Source organism: Myotis lucifugus, unplaced genomic scaffold, assembly GCF_000147115.1.
Source record: "Myotis lucifugus unplaced genomic scaffold, Myoluc2.0 scaffold_392, whole genome shotgun sequence".
NCBI classification, from domain to species: domain Eukaryota; kingdom Metazoa; phylum Chordata; class Mammalia; order Chiroptera; family Vespertilionidae; genus Myotis; species Myotis lucifugus.
Genome location: NW_005871440.1, coordinates 416900 through 422747, shown reverse-complemented (window position 1 = coordinate 422747; position 5848 = coordinate 416900).

Genomic DNA, 5848 nt, shown 5'->3' with positions numbered 1-5848 from the left:
ACTCAATATCATTCTGAGGCTTTTAAGTAAAGAGGTTCTCTCTTTAGCCTCAATTTAAATGAAAAGCTACACATGATCTGAAAGTGTGAATAGTTTTAACATGCAATTTCACTTACGGGAATCTATACTTAAAAAAAAATTGAACTGAACTGAGAAAAAAGATTTATGCTCAGTGATATTAGTCACAGCATTGTTTGTTAGAAAAAAATAAAAATCTCCAAAATTAAAGTAGAATTATGTAATAAATAACACTTAAGGAAATTGGGGTGAATATATACAATGGACCAACGTGAAACATTTGAAATTTGATTGCAATGATTTGGGGAAGTGCTAGTGAATCTTCAACAATAATGGTAGTTTAAAAATATTTACATTCTATAGTCTTTCCACTGTTTTTAAAGTGTACATAGCATAGAAAAATTAAGGGGCTTCCCATTGTTCAGTGGCTAGGTAGTCAACACACTACCGCTGTTGATATTAACAAAAGAGCTGCCTAAATGTGGTAATTTGGCAATTTCCTCCATTCTTTGAGTTACTCCATCTCCTCAAAAATTGCTCCAAATTTTAAAAAAAAATTACATTGCAGAAAAAAATGTCTTAATCCCATTTGAGTAAAAAAAAATAATAAATCTGTAGTACAGAGTAGAGACAAGATAATGAACAGGAAGTGGAAAAATTCACAGCAAACTAAAAAACTATTAATTTTAATGTGAAAAAGAGAAAGTATAGAGAGGAGCTAAGGTCTTTCATGTTTTACTTTGTACACATCTCTAAAGCTTGAATCTTTTGTAATAAAACTAATGAAAATACAAACAACAAAAATTAAAGAAAATAGAAAATTATAGCAACATTTATATGTCTATTTTAAAAAGGGGATAGATATTAAGGTAATTTTAGTGTTTTTCTTTTTGTCTGTGTGCCTATGTAACAATTTTTTTCCTTATAGGAACTATCAAATTGAATATTATTTTTGGTCTCAATGGTCAAAAGATGCTTGAAAATGCATTTTTATTGTTGAAATATTCTGAGTGTCATACTAAAATTTTAGGCTTAATTTATGTCTTAATAACACTTTCTAGAGTTATTTGTTGATCATTAAAATGTCACTGAAAAACTCTTTAATAAATTACTGTAGCAAGTAGCTTCCTAATGTTCTGATTGGCCTGCGATTCTCAGCAATTTCATCTGTCCTTTTTGCAAGATATATGTAGAGGCTGGGATTTGTCATATTCTATTTTGTTTATTCAGGCTCTGGGAGGTAATCCCAGTTGGAAATTTATCAAAGATATCCGTATGGCAATAAAGATAATCCTTCAGCATCTAGATTAGTTCTCTGTTTTATACCACTAATGAATACTCCAGAGAAATATGGGTAATTTTCCAGAACAAATTAACCTTACAGCACAGCCACTTATAATGTTCATTTTACTGGACACCTACGACGCAGAATAAATTTAAATACAGTTTAATCGACCCTTCCAGGCCTGGTGGAGATTAAACAGCTAAGAAATAAATATAATGGTAATTAACCTAAATTGATGCTAAGATGGTTTTTACATAAGTACTGACAAATATCACATTTGGGATCTTAATTTCGAGCAAATAGAGAATATGGAGTCAGGCAGCAACATCGTCCTACATATCACGTGTGTCACAATCGTTCAGAGGTGGCTTTTGCTGGCAAGGAAATCTGATTTTTAATTACTCTGTTGTTTCCAGCACATAATGGCCATGACTTGTTTAACAGGAGCACCAGGATCTAAGCTGCATTTCGCTTCCCTCCTGCCTTCGTTTCACTGCAGAATTGACAAAATGTAGCTCTCTGTCCTACTAATAGGGCAGCATGAAAACTAATTGGTATTCTCTGTTTTCAAATATTTGTATCCTCAAGCTTCTCTGCCTAAAAAAGCCTGACAGAGTCTCTTCATTATCTAATTATGCTGTAATTATTGCATACTCAATTGCCAGGCCAGACTAATTCATTTATGTTGTGCATCAATATAAACTTGGGCCTCTGGAACAAGATTTAACCAACTTTTAAAAATTCTAATTTAGATCACAGTGTTGTCTCCTGGTGATTCAAAACATGAGTAATCTTTCTTTTTATTAAAAGAAGAAAAATCTAAATAAATGTACTAACTAAGGTAGCTTTTAAATCATTGCTGTTATTTTTGTTGCAATTGGCTTTGCCATGCAATCCTAATGAAAAATTATGTGAACTTGATGATCTTATAGTACATTAGAATTGTGCAAGCTAACTATTGAAATGAGTAGGTATTTGCTACCTGTCTCCTAATCTATTCTGGACCAAGACACTGATAGTCCTGAATCTCCATCAATAATAAAAATGTTTGCAGGCCGGAACAATAAAGAGTAATGTTGTACATAATGATAGCATAAGCTCCTGTAATAAATACTATGATATTAATATCAAAAGACCAGGGAAGTAAATGCTTATCTACATAGGGGGAACATAATACTCTAAGATAATAGCCTGCAGGTAATATAGCACATATGTTTAACATCTTCATGTGACTAAGAAAAAATTGAATTTCATCTGCAAGTAGTTTTAGCTTAACCAGGTAATAAAATTATACCTGAGTTATTTTTAGTCACAAAAAGCTGAGTCATAAGTGACAAATACAAGTAGCGATATTATCTTTCTCTTCACTTTGATTGATTATATACATTGCATTGTAAGTGAAAAAAATAACTGAAACCACTTAATGTAAGTTAGGGATATCTTCAAATTACAAAATTGTCCGGAAGGCTATTGGGCTGACTAGTGGCCATTCCCCCATCAGATTCTTCCTCCAGGCTTCCTCTACCGTGTCCTGTGCTGCAGGAGGTTGACTTTCATGAGCTGCATCATTCCCCGTGTCCCAACTCCTCCCCCCTCAGTTTGGTTTGGCCAACAGAGGCAGCAGCAGAAAACTGATGAGCTGGAGATGGAGGGTGAGAGGACAAGAGGGAGAAAGGGAGAGGGAAAAGGAGGTGGAGGGAAGCACTAGAGGGAGGAAGGAGAGAGAGAGGTAGAGGGATGGGGAGAGGATAAAATTGGACCCTTCCTCTTGCTGCCAGGCTGGTTTTTCCTATCAAGCTCCCACAGCTGCTGCTCAAGCCAGGTACTAGGTTCCACTCTTTTTTCCTATGTCAGCCCGCTCCGTTGGGTGCACAAGTCAGAAAGGCATCCTGCATTTGTTGGTACCAGGATGCTTCACCATCCCTTGCTGGATCCTTTCATCCTATCTCCATTTCAGTACAGTGGGGCCTTGCCTTACGAGTGTCCTGACTAACGAGTTTTTCGAGATACGAGCCATCTCTCGGCTGATTTTTTGCTTTGAGTTGCGAGCTAAAATTTGGGTTACGAGCCAGCTTCAGATACCCCACCACTAGTTGGTGCAGCGAACGTCACAGTGAACGCCACAACATCAGCCCAGCATCACGTGTCTCATTCGTTCACTTCTTGATTTGACATAAGAGTAATTTGAATTACGAGCTCCATCACGGAACGAATTAAACTCGTAAGTCAAGGCCCCACTGTAAATAGACCTTACATTAAACTTTCATTATACTTTCTTCAATTAACATTTTGGGTATGTCCTGCTGACCGCTACAGCTATTGTTTCAGAACCTTCCACAATACGGTGTGATTTTCAGATACCATGGGAGGAGTTTTTCCATCTATTCGGTTGCTATTTGGTAAACCAAACTGCGAATGAAAGCTCATTAAGGGACTAACTTATTCCCACTATAAGGAATCAGGTTTAGTGTTTTCTGTAGTAGCCAATAAAACCAACCAGACTATTTGATATAATTTCATCTACAATACAAAAAGGGCAAAACTTTTTTCTGAGTTTCCCTATGTTTTAAAACAAATCATGTATATGCAATGTTGAAACAACCATGGAAAATTATTAAAAAGTGAATGTTACCTCATTTAATATGAATTTTCACTAAATAGAGAGGTGATATGACATGGTTTCCTTGACATCCGTGTCATGTCTAAGGAATGGAAGAGGTACAGTGTTAAATATTGTTCAGGTTTTTTATTTTCTTTTAAACTAACAACAATTATAATATTCTGAATACTTTACATATATTGAATACTTTTCACCTCTTAAAACTCTATAAGGTAGGTTTTATTCTTCCTCCATTTTGTAGGCAAGGGCTTGGTCACAGAGAGATTAATTAATGTGCCCCAAATCATAAAGTGAGTGGTAGAGCTGTAAATATAATCGGAGTTAAAAGTAATTAAATTGGCCTCTGCAGGTATCCCTTCCCTTACTTCTTTTGATAAAAATAATAATCAAATTTCCTAAGAAATGTACCTTTTGAGGTAAAACTAAATTTATATGCCCTTTGGAAGTAAATTTTATATTATATTTACCCAATTATATTTTAGTTGAAGTAATTTTTACTAGAATATTATTTTAAGCTTCTCTTATTTGGTTTCATTATATGAGAGAAGAAACATAATATCAATGTAACTATGTCACAAAGATAAATGAAAGAGCAAATATAAGTGTTGCAAAGATAAATGAAAGAGCAACATCACTGGCATTCCTAACTCATCCTATCCGTTGCTGCCTTTGTTGACTGATGCATCAAATATTCATAAAATGAATGGAGTATAAGTGGTACTGTCCCTGTGCTGGTGTTATTAAGAGAAAAATACACATGTTTTCGCTGGCTCTCATGGATATATTATGAGGGAGATAAACATGAACACATTAATCGCATCTGTGGTTATTATCACAATAAAGAGATTTAAGATGAAACAAAGGTAATATTTCAAATTAAGTATATGAAGAGTTAAACCTAGGTCTATCTAGACAGGAATGGGGTTGATGGAGAAAAAAAAATATTCTAAGGACAAGGTAAACTAGTAGAAAGGAATGCATGGAGGGAAGGGGAGTTCAGGTTTTTTTTGAGAAGTAAAAATTCATCATTAGTTCTGGAATTCAGAACATTCTAGATAGTGAGGCCTAGCTCCTACTTTCTTTTTTGAAATAAAGTAGGTTGTTTTCTATTTTCAGTTTAGTAGATAGAATTTTTAAGGAACTCTCCTTCAAGTTTCTAATGTCAAGGACATAGTTCCAGCCTGTGTATTTTTGTTTTTCATATTCTCCCATTCTGCAGGGAGAAAGACAAAGGTAACTTAATGAAGTTGAAACAACATGGCAAATTTACCTTGAAAACACTCTATGCAGAAAGTGTCTCAATAATTGCTCCTAAGGGATTTCATCCATGGAAAACAACAGTAATAATTGGAGAACAGGATACATTTTTACATGAAATTATAATAGAGTTATGAGAGCTACAATTTAATCAGTATCTATTAGGCATTTTGAATACATTATAGGTAATCCTTAGAGAGCCCTATAGTATTGGCACTTTTATCCACATTTTACAAAAGAGGAACAAAAAATCACATGACTTGCCCTAGTTTTACACCTTTATATAGCAGTGCTAGCATTATAAACATGGTTAGTTTGACTCCAAAGTTCTTGTTCTTTCTACTCTACCTCTCAGATGAAAAAAAAAATAATCTTAAAGCAAAGTTTAGTATTAACATGAAAAAGTACAAAGAAGGTGAGAATTGTGGGTTAAAGATCCATAATATATCGAAATGTGTCATATTTAGAATAACTCTATATTCTCCTTTCATTCATTGGATTTTTAAATTTTTAAGATTTACTGTTTTGAGGAGGTGTTTCTTATAAAAATAGGTAAATGCATTTTGTCTATAATGAGCTGGTGGGGCGGGATTCACTGCAATGTAGGAAATGGGGAAACAAGAATATACATCCACTTTCAGTTTCAGACAATACTGTTCCTCAACATC